At 42.4% G+C, this 19,922-nt stretch overlaps 1 protein-coding gene across 2 annotated transcripts in view; it reads left to right on the plus strand.

Annotated features, from left to right (window-relative positions):
- FUT8 (fucosyltransferase 8) overlaps nucleotides 1-19,922 on the plus strand; it is a 242,547-nt gene that overhangs the window by 5,562 nt on the left and 217,063 nt on the right. The window contains exon 1 of one of the 2 annotated variants that reach the window (XM_080924791.1): nucleotides 17,033-17,401. The exons of the other annotated variant lie outside the window; for it this stretch is intronic. The gene's annotated coding sequence lies outside the window, so the exon portion shown is untranslated. Of the gene's footprint in view, nucleotides 1-17,032; nucleotides 17,402-19,922 lie in introns of those variants that run through there. 2 annotated transcript variants of the gene reach the window in all.

Below are 19,922 nucleotides of genomic sequence, written 5' to 3' on the forward strand. Positions count from 1 at the left end.
GAGATGTTGGGTGTGATTCTGATTGGTCTGCCTTTACATGTTACATGACCTTTTTCCCTTACTGCTTTTAGTATTCTTTCTTTGCTTTGGGCACTTAGCGTTTTGACCATTATGTGTTGGGAGACATTTCTTTTCTTGTCCACTCTATTTGGAGTTCTGTAGGCTTCTTTTATGCTCATGGTCATCTCATTCTTAAGGGTAGGGAAGTTTTCTTCTATGATTTTGTTGAAATTATTTACTGTGTCTCTTAGTTGATATTCTTTGCCCTCTTCTCTTCCTATTATTCTTAGGTTTGGTCTTTTCATTGTATCCTGGATCTCTGGACATTTTGGGTTAGGAGCTTTTGGCTTTTGCATCTTCTCTGACTGTTTTGTCTGTTTTCTGTGTTGTCTTTGGTCCCTGAGATTCTCTCTTCCATCTCTTGTAGTCTGTTGGAGATGCTTGCATCTGTGACTCCTGATTTCTCTTTTAGGTTTTCTACCTCCAGGGCTGTCGCTTTTAGTGTTTCCTTTATTGTTTCCATTTCCATTTTATATTCCTTCTTCAATTCCTTCATCTCTTTGGTTCTGTTTTCCTTTAGTTCTTTGAGTTCTTTGAGTGTTTTTCTTGTTTCCTCGTTAAAGGCTTCAATTTCTTTATGGTTTCCCTTCCGTTCTTGTTTAAGGATCTCTATCATCATGTTGAGGTATGATTTCAGGTCTGAGTCTTCTTTTTCTGGAGTGTTTGGCATTCTGCTGTTTGCTGTGATGTGAGAGCTGGGTTCTGGTTTTGCCAGGTTGTCTTGGTTTCTGTTGGGTAAGTTCTTTTGCTTCCCTCTTGCCATCTTATTGTCTGTACTTATACGTGGTCTTGTTTTCAGTGATTGGTTCCTGTCTCTCTTGTGTATGTTGCTTGTGTCCATGGATCTCCGCTGTTCCCGGTGGCAGATGGCCTGAGCGTTTGGTCTGCACACACAGGCCCTTCTTGTGGAAACCGAGTCCCTAGGGCAGAGTTCATGCTCCCCTGAACCAACGTGGGGGGGCACTTTCCGGACGCTAGTCCCAGACCTCTCTGTGCCCAGCTACTGGAGGTGCAGTCTCACCAGACCTGTGTCCCTGGATCTCCGCTGTTCCTGGTGACTGATGGCCTGAGTGTTGGTCTGCACGCCACTTGTCTCTTTTCTTTCAATCCTCACGCCGGCTCTGGCGGCACCCAAGTTGTTTGCCTGAGCTGGTCTGGGACACGGCTGGGATTCCCGTCTTTGCCTCCAGCGTCCTGGAATTACTTGTGACTGCCACACCCACTTAGTTTTTATGTGTGTGTTGGGGATCCAAACTGAGGTTCTCATACCTCTGAGGATAGCACGTTGCAGCCTAAGCTGTATCCCTAGACCTCCGCTGGCATGCTTGACTGCATCCACCCCTGGGAGGTCTGCTTTTCTAGTAACCCTGTCCTAGGTCATCTTTGTCCTTCTTTAATATTCTCTTAAGTCTCAACCGACGACTTAAACTCAAAGGCTAGAAAACCATCCTTTTAGCCTTTTTAGTCTTCCTAAGTTACTGTCCCCTCCCCCCCCCCCCCCCCCCCCCCGCTTCCCTCCACCTCCTTGTCCGTGAGGCACTTCATCACAACCTGGTTCTGCAGCCTGTTTACCAAATCCAGTGTCCTCCCCGCATTTCTCTCCCTTGCCTGTGGTCTGTGAATTGCACGATACTCCCTGGACAAAATTCTCCCCGTGGACTTGCTCTTTATCTGCCTCCCTATCACCTCGGTACTTGGTACTCATCATCCTCTTTCCCACTCACCATATCCCTGCTGTCCTCCGCATCCATTCTTAGCGTTTCCTGCTCTGTTCTAGATTAGTGTTCACTCTGGATGTGTCTAAGAATCACCCAGGGAGCTCTTTAAAAATCCAAACCCAGATTATATCCCATTAAATCTGATTAGATGTGTACCAATTAAATCCGATTTCAGGCTTCACAGAGAAATCGGATTTAATTGATCTGGGGTTGGGCTTTGGCATCTTTATTTCTTTTTTAAAAATCACTTCTCAGGTGATTCTCAAGTACTGTCAGGACTCACAATGATGAATGCTTACTTTTCTTATTTATTGATTTATTGTCACTGGGGCCTGAACTTTGCATGCCAAGCAGGTGCTTTCTTTTCAAACTGTATCTTCTGCACCCCAGATCCCAACCCTCTGTTTCCTTCTTTCGTTTTGAGATAGGATCTTGCTAAGTTACCCAGACTGTTTCCCAAGCAGGCCTAAAACTTGTGATGCTTCTGCCTCAGCTTCTGAAAATACAGATGAACTGCTTCACAAGGTTCAGCTATCTACCTTAATTGCTTTAAAGTCTCACTCCTAATGCACAGGACCACATGTCTGCCTTGGTGGGAGTATCTGAGGGGAATCGACTACATTTGTGTGTGGTCTATACCAAACTCAACATGTTTTGGATTCAAAGATTCCCCTGTGCTTTGTCAGACCTCTCTTTTTCACACAGTCGTGCTCAATACCTGGAAACTGTCCTTCAAAATTTCCAGGCTGGTTATTCTCATTCAGGTGCATGCCTGAAATCTCAGAAATAAGGAAGCTGAGGCAGGAGGACTGTAAGCTCAAGGCCAGCCTGGGATACCTGACGAGAGACTGTTTATACTTTTATTGCTTGTAAATAATTATCCATTATTCTCATCTTAGGACCTGATTAAAATATCTTCATTCCTGACCACCCTGCCTCATATCTCCTTCTCTTCATTTAGTGAAGTGTCAGTGAAGACCTCTGACTTGTTTCTCGGCGTCCTCTGATCTCCAGCCAGTATTTTTTTTTTGGTCAGCCAACCAGCGAGGATGGTCCACAGGGCAGTCTGTTGGCTACTAAACAAGACAGAGACAGGCAGAGAAAGTACGGCTTCGAGAGGGAGGGAGAATTTAAATTGATAATAAACACATTATCTTCTTTCATGTATCGCAAAGTCCCTTTATTTGTTTAGGGTACCATTCAAATGTCCCCTGTTCCATGACACTTCCCCTGTTTCCTACCCCAGGATCAGTCATTTTTGCATCCCTTCTTCCTCTTTTAGCTGAGGCGATGTCTTTATTATTGCAGCTGTTGGTTTGACTTATGATACAATTATTTATGTATTGGCACCCATCTATAATATTGTAGATTTTGCTTTGTAGGAAAGGGACAGTACTTCATTTGGTGTGGCATCCTGCAGGTAACAGGTGCTCGTCAACCGCTGGATGAATTTAATATATTCTCATGTTACCACTTCTCCACCCCAGCCAAGGAGAGTCAGGGATTCCCATAAACCGTAGCCCTTTTTTAAAAACTGGAAACTAGCTCCCATAAGTTTCTCCTTTGTTCTGCTTCTGATTCTTACTCCATCCTCCCCCTCCTCGTCACCCGCTTTTCTTAGGCTAGGCTCCTAAGTGCAGCTCACCAACAAAATTGTTGCTATAACCAATCCTGGCAATGATTTAAAACTTGCTAGCTTTATTCCACAATCTGAATGGTGCATATAAAAAGTCTTTCTTTAATTTATGCATGCACTCAGCTTAAAAACGAAGTCAAAGAACTCAATGTTTCATTCTCCATTGGACTTAAACTCGTCTTCAAATGGAAGTTATGCTTGGCTTAATATGCTTTGCATATAGAAAAGACAGTGTGCTGTTCCTATCTCTTATACATGCCAATAGCAATTGCAACTTGCATATTTTTACCACGCAAACACTGTTCTATATTGCTGGTTCAGATGCACAGACTTTATGTGGCTTTGGGATTTTTGTATTAAAAGAACCATTTTTAAGCCCAATGAAAAAATATCATTTTGTATACTCGTGGTGTTCATAATGACAGAAAAATGGGAAAATTATAAATTCCCATAGCAGTTTTGAGTTTTCATATTAAACTTTGTATTGTATCATCCGAAGTTCAACCCAAGCCTTTAAAAACACACATTTTTTCCCTCTACTCACTACACTCACGCTTTTTTCTTATTTACATATATTGAGCATAGTTATAGTCCCCGAGTTAATATCTTTGTCTAATAATTCCATCATCCGAGGCTTTATTTGCATCTGTTTACTGTGTTTCTTCCCTCATTATGGACTGTATTTTCCTGCTTTTCATATACTTGGGAACTTTTTAAATTACATTGTAGGTACGGTACATTTCATATTTTTGGAAGCTGAGTTTTTGTTTACTTATTTTTAGGGGGGTTTGTTTGCCTCTTAGAAATTCCTTTAATTATTATTATTGTTCTATTTATTTATTGTGTGGTTAGGTGTGTGCATGTCATGGCACGTATGTAGGGAGATCAGAGGGCAACCCTCAGGAGACTGTCATCTTTTTCGACCACGTGGATCTGGGGAATGGAACTCAGGCTGTTAGACTTGGCGGCAGTCATCTACCCTGGCCGCCTTTAATGTCTTTGAGTCATGTTCTAGGATACAGACAGCCACTGGCAAAGAGTTGGGTCATTTAAGGCTTGCATATGACCCCTAACAGAAGCAGAACAATCAGTATAGGACTGATTTGGTGTCATGAGGCAGTAGCTTTCTGAGTATGGGACCCAAAGTTTTTCTGTATTATGAACTTTTGCCATGCAGGCTGTTGAGAACCATTTCCACTGTTGTGATACCTCCAGGGATTATACCTCTCAGGTGACCTTCTTTTGGTAGTTTCTGCTATGTGTGTGTGTGTGTGTGTGTGTGTGTGTGTGTGTGTGTGTGTGTGGACTAGTATGTAGCTGAAGGTCCTACAAATACATAGAACTCTCTCTTTTTTTTCTATGTCTTTCTCCAAATTCGAACTGCCTCAGTCTCTTTGTTTTCTCAGCTCCTTGTTTCAGGAGCAAGTTGTTCCTCCAGCAGTCATCTTTAGGAGAATGACTTTTAGACATAGCTCGTGTTCCTATGAATGTCTGACGTACCTCGGGGAAACTGAGCCAAGTGTTCCCTGGAAGACAAGAGAGAGAGAGAGAGAGAGAGAGAGAGAGAGAGAGAGAGAGAGAGAGAGAGAGAGAGAGAGAGAGATTTGGAAACATATGTGTGAGGCCAAAATTATAAAACCATGGCTCATTATGCAAGTCAGAAAAAGTGCTAGGATGTGCTATTATGCATGCCCAAGGCATTTTCTTCTGAAGTTTTTATCTGCTTTAAAATTTCTGGTGCTGTTGCTGATTTTGAATTCCTGAAATGTCAATGTAGCAAATGGGTAGTCAGTGCATGAAAGATGCCTCCGAGATGCAGTCAGCCCGTGGAAGGATATGAAGAATAAGATTTCTGACTTGAAGAGGCTCATTTTGTCATCTGAGAGGTTTATCATGCAGAAAACTCTATGACACATGAAAACAGGAAGGGAGACATCGCTGTGGAGAAGGGAGCGCTATTTTAAATGGCAGCGTGTGGGGCAGATTATGTGTGGGTTCTCCCCTCTGCCCCAGTGCGAGCCATAGATAGAACAAAGGGGAGGACACTTCTCGAGTGTTCAGACTTAGCAAACAAAAATGCAATTTGAGTTTGCCAAAAACAACAAATACCTTTTTAGATTAGGTAGATCCAGGAAATATATGGGACATTCTAAACCAACAAACAAAAATTGCCCAATGAAATAAACAGAAAAACCAGGCACTGTTTCTTTGACAGTCAGACTTAATGGGATATATTTTACCTGGCAATTCAAATGGCCACACAGAGTAGGGGTAGTCACACAATACATGATTGTCTTCTCTTGTCATTTTCTTTCTACAAGCAAGATGCAGTGATGGGTAAGAACACCACTGAATTTCACCGCAGAGCCAGAATGGAGGTGTCTGCTAACGTGGACAAGGCAGGCGATTCCCCCTTTGTAAGCATGCAGAAACATTCTTGAATTGGTATAAAAAGGAGAAGAAAAACAGAAATAACACGGGACACAAGAGAACCAGACATATCCAAGGCATGTCGTGGATTGCTGTATCATCTGATTGTGTTTCAGCCCCAATGCATGGTGTTTCTGTTACTGTATTTTTAGGAGTCTTACACCCCTACCTCTTTGAAATAAATGAGTATTTCTTAATTCCTTGCATTTTTAAGGAGATCAAGTAAATTTCCTGCTCCTCTTAGCCAATATGAGACAAAATATGAAATGTAGGATTTTTAAAAAATTATTTTTCATTTAAGGAGTTGAACCAGAGAGGGCCTGGCATATGCTAAGCACGTGTTCTGTCACTGAGCTGAGCCCCCACCGGAGGAGTGGACTTTAAACTAAGTGATCAGCATTAAAATAAATAAAAGTTAGTCCAACTTGACCTCTATCTGTATGGATTTACAAGTTTGCCTGTAAACCATGCCAACATTTTCTAGGCCGTTGTTTTGGGAACCTTTACTCCTCGTTTTAAATATCAACAATTGTGTTTTAACATTACCCCAGAACTGAAATGACATTCAGCCTTTGGTCTAGGAAAACTTGTCAATCACTTACTTCTGTTAGAGTCTGTTTTCATGTTATCTTGACTTTGAAATTTAGATCAGATAGCAACAATGTCCACAAAGGCTTGCCTTGGCTTAGTGTTTTGCTGAGCGAACGTTTATCGTGCGCTTCTGTGCATAAGCACCTTGATTTAGTAACTTTAAAAGTCACAAAAACCCTGTGAGGTAAATGTTATAATTATTCCCATTTTACAGATATGGAAACATAAAACAACTTTTTAAAAAAGCTTCCAAAGTACTACAGCTATTAGATGATGAAGCCAAGATTCAAATATAATTAGAATCTACATTCTGAATTATGACTTTATTTGGGCTTGTTTCCACGGAAACCATATGAGATCATGACTAACCAGAGGCTATATTCTTGTTCCTACTGGAAGCTCTACTGCAGTGAAAATTAACTCATTCAATAAATACACTATGTAGTATTGACCAAGATAAGTCGATAGTATCTTTGTCTTTAAAGGGGGCTTCTAGCTTTTTAGTCTCCTATCAGTTTGGTTAGGGTTAGTCTTTTTCCTTAGAATCTAATATTTCCTTAGAGGAAGAAGGATTTTTGTTTGCAAGTAGAAATGTCTTTAATTTCCTTTACTTTGTTACACATAAAGCGATGGGTTTCATTATGGCATTTCCATACACACATGTCATTGTACTTGACCTAATTCGCTTTCCTCTCCCACCGCCCTTCCCCAGCCTGTTCCATTGCTTCTTGCCTGAGAATTCTAAGATGTTAAGATGAACAAACATTGCAACTTTGGTGACACTCTTGCTGGGGCAAATGCTGTGTTCAAATGTTCATTTTATCTGGAATTTTCTACTTTGACCTTGAGCCTATTCTTTCCTTCCCAGCCCATGCCTTTAGTTTTGTTTGTTAATCCGTCACTGTAGCAGAATGTGCTGGACTCTTTCAAGGCCTTTTCTGACTTGTTTTCATTTTTCTAGTAGACTAGTGGGTCCAGCTTAGTCTAATTTATCAAATCACAATGACACTGCATCAACTAGATCAGGACCAGGTTCAGTGGAGTGTAACAGGAAAGTTTGGATGATAGGGGCTGAGGTAAAGTCACACTTATTTCTTTTCCACATTCAATATTATTGGGGGTGAGCACTCTGGGATTGACACAGAGGCTCCACAAAGTTGTCAGAGAGCACAGTCCTCTTAAATTACTATTACTGTCTGTAGGCCTTGACCCTCTCCTGAAAAGCTCCCGGACACCATCCATGCCTTGACTTAGTTAAGAGGAAGGAGAAAGTGTCAGAGAAATGTCCCTCTTACTGTTGAAGGGATTTTTACATCATACCTAACTAGATTTCAGTAGCCAAATTTTGATTAGTTGGCCACTTTTGCTGCAAAGAAGACTGGGAGAAGTAAGATTTTAGCTGAGTTCTAATAGGAACATGTAGCGATGCAGGCTTTTAACATGAGGTAACAGGTGTAGAGAGATAATTTGAAGTCTCTGCCACAGGTACCTTACATGTGTTTCATGTTTGATAAAAATTCACTCGTGGTATTCTTCAATAGTTCCATCAGGGTCATTAACACACACAAGTAATCTAAGAATTGTTCCTGTTTTTATTTTATTTTACTTTATAGTAATATACCTATAAAATAAAACTATGTGGAAACATCTTAGGGAAAATGGAGAACATAATGGAAAGTACAAAGAAACTCTAGAAAGAGAGAAACCTACACAGAAGGTCAAGAAAACCTGGGAATGAAGATCCATGTTTAAAAACCTGTAAGTTAGCTGTCTTCTCTGTTTCCCTCTTCTTACTGACTTTATTCTGCTGCAGGACAGTTTTTCTTTACCTTTTAAAACTACATCCAGTAACATGTCTTAGATTCGCTATCTAGGGAGGTCTAAGACCTCTCTTCCAAATCCAAAAATCCTGTGGGAAAGGCTTAATTGGATGTTTGGACAGGTGTCCACTTCTTCCCAGTGAACTATGGCCAAGGGACAGTCAGCAGTAACTTGGACATTATTCCTGTTGCCGTCATGATGGAAATATGGAAACAAATGAAGCAGCTTCTCCATTGGGAAGGTGGGTGTTGGTCACAATCCACACACAATCAAAAAGTGTCTTCACATATAATATAAAAATACAGGTTGGTGGTCCAAATGGTTAGTGAGGATATAGACAAAATTAGTTGTGGATAAGCATTGTTAACAGGGTGCATTATACATAATCCTTACTATGTATTAGGCATTATGCTTTTTAATATATTGAGTCATTGACTGTTTTGTAGCTCTATAAACTATTGTTATTATTATTATCCCCTCTTACAGATGAAAAATCTGAATTTAGGATTAAATTTAGGTCATATATGTAATTTTTACTTGGGTTTTATGTGTGTGTGCCCATGTACATTCATGCAGAATCCAGATGAAGATGTTCAGAGTCTTTTTCTACTCCTTCCTGTCATTTCTTGAGAGAGGGTCTCTCACTGAATCTGAAGTTTGATGGTTCAGCTAGGCTGGCTGGACTCCCAGCTAGGTTCTCTATATTGGGGTCATAGACATGTGCTGCCATGTCTGACTCTCTTTTAAAAATATAGGTACTGGGGATTGAACTCAGGTCCTCATGCTTGCACCACAAATTTGTTTATCCACTAAGCCAGCTCACTAATTCAAACTATACTTTTTTAAAGCCAGGTGTGTGTGTGTGTGTGTGTGTATAAGACAGGGGTCAGCATGCAGGAGTCAGCATTGTGTGTCTTCTTCAGTTTCTTTCCACTTTCTATTCTGGGGTTGGATCTCTCAATGAATCTTGACCTCATTATTTTCAGCTACCACGCACCAGGGGTCTTCCAGTTTATTTACCGCAGTGCTTGCATTGCAAGTGCATGCAACCACGGGTGCTGGGGATCCAAACCCAAGTCCTCAATTCTACATGGCCAGCAGTTTACCAAATGAGCCATCTCCACAGCCCAAGTTTTCAACTCCCAGAATAGTATACTACTTCAATACAGAATACAATCTATTACCTTGAGTTACAAACTATGGCAATTTTTCTTAGGTTTTCTCTCTCCATCTCTCTCTCTCTCTCTCTCTCTCTCTCTCTCTCTCTCTCTCTCTCTCTCTCTCTCTCGCTCTCATGTGTGTGTGTGTGTGTGTGTGTGTGTGTGTGTGTGTATGTGTGTGTGTGTGGGGGGTCTGGGTTCTCAATATAGGCCAGACTCACCAAGGAGGTCTGGTTGGCCTGAAGTATGTGATTTTCTTGACCAACCTCTTTAATGCTGGTGACTGAACAGAGATTTACACATGTTAGGAAGCACTCTGAACAATTACTTTTTTTTTTCATTGAAATATTTTTGGGTTATATATAATTGCAATGTTTCTTCCTTCCCTTTACTTCCTTCAAATCCTCCCAAGTATTCTTCCCCACTCTCCTTCAATGCCCTCTTTTTTTCACTAATCGTTATTGCATGTATATATGTATGTGTTTATATATTATATATGTTTATACATATATAAGCCATTGAGTTTGTATGATGTTCTTTGCACGTATGTTTTCAGGACTAGCAATTTGGCATTGGACAACCAAATGATATGTTTTTTCTGAGGAAACCACCTCTCTTGTTCCCAGCTTTCCTCAGTTGCTTTCTGTAGGGTTAAAGCCTCAAGGACTTTTCCTGTGTTCACTTGGCATGTTCTTGATCAGTTCAGGCCACCCTTGTTTACTTCACATTTGGCATAGTTTCTGATGTTACTAATAGACACAACCTCACACCAAACTTCCTGATCTTTACAGTCTTTCTATCTCCTCTTCCACAATGTTTCCTGAACCCTGGATATGGGACTATGTAATGCATGTGTTTAGATTGAGTTCTACAATTCTCTCTGCGTATTAATTGGTAGTGGTTTGCTGTAGTGGTCTTCATCTGTTGCAAACAGGAGTTTCCTTGATGAGACATGATGACTACAATTATCTGTGTGTACAAGGACAGATGTTTACAGGGTGTGGCTATAGATTATATTAGTTCAGTAAATTAGTGGTTATTGATTGTCCACCAACAATTATGACTTCATAGCCCTGGGTAGTTGGCTAGGTTTCCATTACCAGGCACATTTTCCCTCTTGTTGAGTGGATGGTAAGTCCAATTAGAGAGCTGTTGGTTACCACCAAAGTGCAAATGTCACTACTGCACCCTTTTTGAGCCATGCTGGTCATTGATGTGGGTGGGTCAGAGGTATCATAGCTGAGTAGAACTGTTGCTTGCCTCTTTCCTTTGGAACCTTTTATGCCTTCTGGTATTATGAAAGCTCTCAGGGAGTGGGGAATTCAGGTCCTTGTTTCTGAAGTGAATCTCTGCAGGCAACCAGGGAAGACAGCAATGTGCTGTCTTTGACAGCCCTGACCAACAACGCAAAAAAGGCCTTCTTATGTTTGGTATTGAGAATTTTGTTGGGGAGTTTTTGGCTCTTATACGAAGCATCATTAGCCAGGACAGTCCAATTTTTTGTCCTCCTCCCACCCCTGCCTTTGAGACAGGGCTTCTCTATGTAGTCCTGGCTGTCCTAGAACTCACTCTGGAGACCAGTCTGGCCTCAAACTCACAGAGATCTGTCTGCTTCTGCTACCACTGCCTGGCTCAGTTCAATTTTTCTGGCTCAGTCCAATTTTTAAATGAATGTTATTAGTTTTTTTTTTCAAACCTCACATCTGCCATACTGAAGCTGGCTGAATTTTATAAATCTTGTAATCTTAAATATTAATCTCTTCATCTAAAAAGACTGGATTAAGTTAAATTAATTTCTCCCATTTATCAATAGAGATATTTCAGAAGGCAGTAATGAAAGCTAATATTTAAACATTTTTAATTCATACTACATCTTTGAGTGCTTTTGAGCTAGTAATCCTTTATTGAAACCGTGACGAAATTAAACACATACAGAACAAAGTTTCTACCTATAGAGTCATAGAGGGACAAACAAACGGCATTATTATTTTGCAGAATTAAGAGTCCAGAAAGAGTAGCCTTCCCAAGTGGAATGTTCATCAGCCCAACTGTATTTCCCAGAGTCTTTCTGTCTTGCTGTCACCTTTTGTGTGCTCATTTTATGGCCAGTTCATCCTGCACCACTGCTATCTGTAGCGCTTTGCTTTACAGGCTGACTTATTCAAACCTATGGGAAAGATAATCCTCTCCCCTAGCATGGATGGAAAGTCTTCCCTTTGTTTCTGATGGGGCTGCTTCACTCCAAAAGTATAATGAGATTAAGGTGATTAATTATAATACTTTGAGACTGTTCTGATTCTAGCAAAAATCAATATAACTTGGATTCTAGGCCGCACTGCTGTAAAAAAATACAGCCAACTCTCAGTGGTTTCAACATCAAAGGGAGATCACTTGCTCAAATGATGTGGGGTTGGATGGTTGTTTCACGGGGTCCTGGCTTGTGAACCTGAACTCAAATGCTTCACCATCTTTAGCAATACTAGTCTCACTGCATATGGTGCCTTCCAGCTGCCTCACAGTAGGGTTTGCTGGAGGTACCAGCAGGGAAACCAAACCAAACCAAACCCAAAACAAAACAAAGCCCACCTGGCCAGTGAGGTGGCTCAGTAGCTAAAGACACTTGTCACTCAGCCTGATGATGACCTGAGTTTGAAACCAGGGACCTATTTGATAAAAGGAAAGAAGAAAGAACTGATCTACCATCCCCGGAGTGCTGCCATGATATGTGCTGACCCGGTACACACACACACACACACACACACACACACACACACACGCACGCACGCACACACGCACGCACACAAATGTAATAATAATTTAAAATTATTAAAAAACTCACTAATACAGACTTTGAGGCTGAATAATAGTAACTACTGTAAGGACTTATACTGACAAATAGATGTGCTTAGAAATGGCATCACTTCTATTGACCAATGGTAGAGAGGCTGTCCCTGTCTCATAGTTTGGCTCAACTACAAACAGGATGCCGAGGGCAGGTGTAACCCTTTTATTGTCTGAAAGGGAAGGGTAAACTCTGCAGTTCTTGACTGTTCTGGGAATAGTAGAATCAGGTTGAGTGGTTCTTCTGAAGTGGTTACCTAAAAAGATAGCAAGTTAAAACGAAAACAAACCCATGAAGCTCTTATTATGGGGAAACTGTAGTGGACAGCAAGTAAATCTATAATATGAAGTATATGTGGCTTACACTTGATGAAGACAGGAATTTAGCCATGGGAGCAAGTCATAAGAAGAGAAAGTCAGCCTAGTTTCATCAGCCTTTAAATCAGTCACTTCATTTACTCTCCTGATGGGAATGATTAGCTCTAGCTTTTTAATGAGGACTTAGCTCAAAAGTGACTTAAGCCACTTACTGAATCTAAAGATACAGACCATTTTTTTTTTCATGTTTCTTTTTTGTAGTTCCTGTTACTATTGTATCAAATCCATAGTTTTAAAACTAGCAATTAATAAAGTATCTAGAACCATTTCTTTATTATACAGATGAGAAAACAGGAGGTGTCCAGTGAATAAAAATCATTACTCAAGGTCCCATCTTCTTGTCCATGGTAACAACTGTATTATTATTTGTCTGATTTCCTGCAAAATAGAACACTACATAGGTGAAATGTATAACAACTACTGTAAAACAGAGAAAGCTTGTTCAGTAAATATTAAAATAAATGTTTATCTCTTTAACGGCCCCCATGGTCTCATTCCAGGGATGCCGCTCTAGTGTGGAGCTGGGCACACAGACTCTGTCACTCAGTCCACGAGCCACACTCTCCACAAGATTCCCTTTCAAGGTAGTTCACTCTGCTGGCCCTGCAGTTTCTGTCTCGGGTTGATATTACCACCCTAGCATTTTTTTTTTTTTTTTTCCACTACTGTCCCACACAAACCTTACTCCGAGGCCTGTTAACTTTTCATACAGATTTGTAATTACATTCTCAACCCACAAACCCTCTACACTATAAAATTAAATAAAATGAACAAAGATACAAACTGCCCCTCTATAAGAGATAAAAGACCTATAGAATCCCTTAAAATATTCAATTCTACCTAACTCCAATAATGGCCACCAGGATCCAGGTCTGCTTTTTCTGGCTTCATTTTGATCACTCCTTTAAATCTCTGCTCCTCTTCCGTTTTCCTCCCTTTTCACTGCCTGCCTCTCCACTTCCAAACATGTATCGCCTTAACAAAAATCTATAAAAAGTAAAAGTTATCAAGAATGTTTCCAGAGCTATATTAGTTGGTATACACTGGTAGAGATGCAAAAGTTCAAAGTTGCTTTCTCAGCAGCTGTTGCGGAGTCTCCTGAGACCCTGTTGATTCCTTCGCTACAGTCACAGGAGACACCCCAAAGGTTTGACTTGAGAATTAAATGATGGAAGAGTTTAGCATGGGGCCTTGTTCTCAGCAATGTTACACCTTCACCATTATTTTTATTATAGGCATAGTAAAATGGTAGTAAATTTCAAACTAGTTTCTACATGAATGTTCACAACTTAGGAAATGTGATAGCATTCAAGTTCATTAATTTTGATCTAGCTAATCTCTCAATAAAGTGGCCACTCATGAACTTCACTTTCATTTTGATATTTCCCATTACCTAGGAGTTGACTCCTCATCTCTTATCCAAGTCTCCACAGTTCTAGCTGATGACGAAGAATTGACCCCCGCTGAACCACAGAAACTAAAGAGCTGCCAGGGCCCTCTGGTTCCAAGTGTAACAGGTGATGGAGGATGTTGTGACGATTTAAAAAAAAAATTAAGGTTTAAAAATTTTTTTCTTGTGCTGAATCTGTCTGTGATTTTGAGGGTAAGTAAAGAAAGGCTCATGACTTCATTTTGTAAGGGAACAGTGGGGGATGAGGTGACATACCATCTTGTGTTCATGCAAATCAGAAGCCAGGGATTAGAGTTGCAAGTGAGCAGCTGGAGTGAGAAAAGAGAGTGTGAGGAGTTTCAGCCACAGAGTGGGAAGCTGCAGACTGTAGAGAAAACGCCCTCAAAAGGTGTGCTTTCTGTGAGTGATGTGTGCAACTGTTTAGGAACCCTCTCTCAGAAACTTAACATGGCCAGAGGAAGATTTGAGTTACAGAATCTATTCGAGAGAACAGAAGATAGTTAATAATACATTTTTTTTTCCTTTATAGTGTTGGAGATTGAATCTAGGGCTTGGAGCATGTTAGACAAACACTCCCCAAACTGAGCCTCCTTCCTCCCCATTTTTATTTTTGAACCAATTAGTCACTACTATTATTTACGACAGGGTTTTGCTATGTATCTAAGGATGGTACTGAACTCACTAAATAGTCCAGGCTAGACTATAACTTAAAATAATCCTTTGGTCTCAGATTTCCCTCCTCAGAGCTTGGATTGGCTATTGCACCACAACGATTGATTGGTTTAAGACTGTAGTTTTGAAAGAGGCCAGTGAGTGTCCTGTTTGAAGTAAAGTTTTCAGAAATCCATTACTGGCCTAGAACTGAATGCGTAATTTGTTCATACATGGCAGTTGCTCAACTGATACTTTTGGTTCTGAGATGGTAGCTACATCCTAGGCATGTCCTGGAAGGAGCTTTGAGAACAGTGTATTGTCACACTGAGCAGAGATCAGAATTGCTGAAGAACTACTTTCTGACTGTTGTTCAGAGTCATTGGTTTGGTGCTTTCTTATATACTATGCTGTCCTATAAAGATGTACTAAATTCTTCACAGATATTTCTAGTGTTTTTTTGTTTAAATAGGAAGTAGGTGGGATGCTTTGATTCCTATAGTTCTAATATTTCTTAGGGGAAAATTAAGCCAGAATAAAGAAGCAGAGTTTGAGGCACACATAAAGCTTTGACTGTGGAGATCTTCAAGTACTGCAAATGGTAAAGCATGTTAACTAATTAGAAATGTTTCTTCTTTTTCTCTAGAAAATATTCATGTTACACATATTTTTTAAATGCCGTGTTTAAGCTCCAAAGAAAACATTCCACCTCTGACTCTTAAAAATGTTCTAGGCTGCGGGTGTAACCCAGAATACACATCCTTAACATGCACAAACTGACACAAAAGGAAAAATAATTCAGATTTTTGACTGTTAAAACTTTAACCCTTAATCCATCTAAGTACAGTAGAAGCCTAAATTTTGCTTATTTTCAACAATCAGAGATACGACTCATAGTGGAGAACTGAGAGTCTCATGGAAGGTATCTTCGCATTTAATAAGTGATTGATTTGTTGAATGATGACAGCCAAGCTTTCTGGCTAGATCATAATTCTGACTTCACCAGAGTTTTGTGTGACTTTCAATAAGTCACTGTGTTTTCTCTTAAGATACTTCAGAGTGCTTTATTTTGAAGAGACATTAACCCAGTCACAGGTCTGGAAAAGCTTCTCTCAGGTATGGAACTTCTGAAGGCACATGCATTCTCTCCCCCACAGCCCCCCACCCCCTTTGAAAGCACTGTCCTTTTCATTTCAGAAACAGTTCCTGGTCTAGAATAAATATTGAGAATTTTTGAGCGCTGTTAGATAGATTGCATTCTTGGCAGGCTATGACCTCTTTAATGTCTTTTGATTCTGAGCATATAAAAGGCCGGCCCTATTTACTCAGAGAACGCTGAAAGGACTATCTTGAGGGCAGCTTTTCTACTCTGCCACCCATTTGAGTCCTCAGGCTTTGGGATCTGGGTCCCCAGGCTACAGGGAAGAGTTCAGCACGGGAAGCTCATCTTCCGGCCCTCCAATTGGCCAGTTCGCACTCCACTCACTGGTCTTCCCGCTCTGATTGGCCCCGGCGGCACCCCTTTGGCCCGCGACTACTTTGTGTGCCCGGACGGCGCGTCTGGGTCCTCCCGCTCAGCTCGCCCTCTGGGACGGTCTGTGGTAGTCCTTCGGGCCGCGGCTCAGCATCGCGGGCGTCAGGATCCACGAATGCCAGCGGGTAGGAAGCATCCCAGGGAAAAGACTCTCCCTTTCTTCTCCGGTACTCAATAAACTTCCGCCTCCGAAGGGCAGAGGCAGCCGCGGCAGGGATCCGCCGGGCTTCGAACTCGGGCTCTGTGGGGTTCTTTCTCTTCAGGTGGAGACAGAGCCCACGGGGTAGCCGGACCGCCCCGAGCTGCGGTGCCATTGTGTGCTCGTGCCTCAGCGGATGAGCAGCTGAGGGTACCCCGAAACTAGCACAGAGCCCTACTGAGTCCCAGCGGAGTGCTCCTCCAGGCGGTGGGCCCGGCCGGCTAGGGCGTGGGGAGCGCTGTTCCCTTAGCCTCCGACCCTCAGGCGGCCTTCGCCTGTGTAGACCAAAGTCGGAGCCCCCCGCGCGGCCGCTGTCCGGCTGGAACTCGGGTCCCGCCGTGGCCGGTGGATGCTGCAGCTCCGCTGTCCACCAGCACAGAGGACGGGGACGGGGAGGAGCCTGTGCACATGCCAGGGTCGCTGGAGGAGGCCGCGGCCGGCGCATGCGCGCCCTCCCCCAGAAGGCTGGGACGCCGAGGGGGCGCGCGCCCCTCTCCGCGCGCGCACGCTCGCTCGCGCGCGCCGGCCAGAGGCTTCCCCGCCTGCGCTCCGGGTCGGAGCCACTCCGGCGCGTGCGCGCGTGGTCTCGGGCCGACCCGAGTGGCCCGGTTCTCTGGGCTCCAGGCCCCCGCCGCCCCCTCCCGGCTCCCAGCCAACCCGTCCCTCCCTTTCCTCACGGAATGGGGCCGGCGCTGCTCCGGGTCGCGCGCCCTGGACCCGGCTCGCGCTCGGTCTCGCGCTGTCAGCCGCTGCCTGGCTCGCGCCGCCTTGCGCTTTCCCTCAGTCAGTGGCGCCGAAGGCTCCGTTAAGCGGCGGCCGCGGTTCCTGTTTCCGTTTCTTCCTCTCCCTTCAGTAGGGAGTAGCATCCTCCACCCCAGCACCCCTCCCACTCTCCCGGCGCGGCCAGCTGCAGCTGAAAGCAGCGGCTGTGGCGACGGGGGACGGCGCCGACCGCCTCGCTCCCGCCTCGGGTAAGGGGGCGTTAGGGAGCCGGGCCCCGCGCGCCGGGGGCTCCGGGACGGGGCGGGCGCGGGCTCTGCGGAGCCTGGGCTTGGGGCGCTCCTTCGTCCGCCCGCCGATCCCGGGCCTGTTGCTGCAACTGCTGCAGCTGCAGCTCAGCCAGCGGCCCCGGGAAAAGTGGGGAGGGAGCCTCCGGGACGCCCCGGCGTTGCCTTGGCCCCTTAGGTGAGGGGCGCCGCGGCATCGGGCATCCTGGGATCCGTGGGATGGGGGCAGGGTGGGAGGTGTCCCTCAGCGGATCTCTGCACCTACCGCTCCTTGCTCCCCGCAGCCGGGTCCCCATGGTCAGACCGTGGGAAGGTGGGTTGCTTTGCTTTGCTGTGTGGGCTTCGGGGGCTGGAAATCGGAGTGAACCTGCACAAAGATGCGCTGTGGCGAGTGGCTGAGGCAGGGCAGTTAAGGGCCTGGGTACCTCGGCATCCCCTCCTTGATCTGCGAATGACTACCTGGAGGCTGTGGAGTGTCTCAACTTATTTTGGGAAGGTTAAATGAGTCATATCAGTTCAGCAGAGGTCTGTCCTGCTGGAGTTGAGGTGGTTTTTCCGGTAGCAGCACCTGTTTTCTGGATATGGGCTTTGGAATCCCCAGGGACGTATTTCTTAAGTTAAATGGCATTGTCACGGTTAGGGTTTAGCACCCTGGTGAGCTTTTAGTTAGCGCTTTGCCTTAAACGTCGAGGCCTTGGAGAAAAGCAAGGAAAGTATTGTCTTTCCTTCTTGTGTCTAATTTTGCACGTTACTTTTAAAGAAAACGCAAGAAGGTGAGCCCAGGAAACCATATCCTCCCGTAGATCAACAAATGCAATGCAAGTTTTTATCAGTTTAAGAGCTAAATTTATCACAAGTCACTGACTTAACTTTGCCTTTGCTCCGTAGAAACTCTTAAGTAGGTTTTATTTTAGTTGTCTTGTTCTTCCTGGGGTTAAATGCTTATTTATTTTCTTAATTAAGGTTCTGTGTTATATGCACACTTTTTAAAAGGGTATATCATATATAAAGTGTTTTAGTGGAGAAATTATATACTAAAGCAAAGAAATAAGATGCTTCTTTAGGAGTCTCTGACAATAGCACGCCCCTGTACATTGCTGTCCTTATGACATAAGTATTAATTATAAATACTATAGTATTTTAACACATATACAGTATTTGAAATTGCAGGGCGAGTAAAAATGTAGGGAACAAGAGATGACTAGGCTGTAAGCACACAAGGGTGGTTTGGAGGTTTGGGTTTTCAGTTTGCTGTTATAAATTGAGAATTCTGTTTGAGTTGATGAGATGAACAGCTGGAATGAAACTTGCATAGATTGCAGGAGCGTGCAGAAATGTCTTAGATCAGATAGTGAGTTAATGTGTACGGTGTCTTGTGGTCTCCTAGGAGAGTGATTGAAAATAACTTAAGTTTGACACACTACAGATTGTATTTTAAGGTTTTTTAAATCTAAAAGTCATTTGAGGTTGTTTTCTCTACAAAGAAGCTGTATTTAATATGTCTAGAACTGAGACCAAGACAATCACTCTGATTCTATAATGTGGTCTTTAAAAAATTCTATTTTTTCCAAAGGAGTAACAATGTCCTCAAAACTGATGAATTTTGAAATTTCCTAGTGGGTTATAAAATTTGTGTGTGTGTGTGTGTTTTTTTTTTTTTTAAATGCAGTTATTTTAGGTTGGTCTGGAGGGGGAGCTAGTGCCAAAGCAAAGTGTAGCTTAATAGCTGTTTGAACTTTGAAAACATCTAACCAGATTTTTATGACCAAAAGTGTACATTTTTTAATTAAAACACCAGGGATATTCATGTGGATATAGTAACTATACATAATTATTTGTCGGGTGTGTATATTGGATATTAGAAATTAGTTTTAAAAACCATGAGTAATAAAAGTAGGTGTTTACGTTTTTTGAATTTCTTATATAAAATTCTGAAAATGTGTACTAAAACTTGAATATGCTGTAGCATTTTCTTATTCCTCTTGGACAGTGCATTAAAAGTGAAGTGTTTTTCTGACCCTTTGCTCATACTGAGTATTTTTGCTTTATAAAATCTGTAATCTCAAAAAAGTAAAACAAAAAGCTAAAAAAATAAAAAGCTTCAAGTAGAGTCCTGGAGAGGTAGTGAATTATCTCTGTCAAAACCAGATAATTTAGTAAAGAAATGGCCCTTTAGGAAGTTGAACAGCAGAGTCTCAAGGTCATTTTTCAGTCTATAATATGATGTTGAATTTGTTTCAATATAGAATAGTTATTTTTGTGATGTGTGGCATTTTGTTTTATTTCTAAAGTATAATGTGTTTAATTTGTGTCTGATCACTCACGTGCTCTTAAATCTACACAAAGAAACTGATAATGATGTGTATTTAAAAATCATTAAAATATTTTTTTGAGGATAGTAATGAGCCTTTTGTTATTCACATTCTTAAGTAAATAGAACCTTACTAGTGCTAATTAAAGAATAGATTTCTTTCCATTCAGTGGT

This window comes from Micromys minutus (genome assembly GCF_963924665.1).
Source record: "Micromys minutus genome assembly, chromosome: 1".
Lineage (NCBI taxonomy): Eukaryota > Metazoa > Chordata > Mammalia > Rodentia > Muridae > Micromys > Micromys minutus.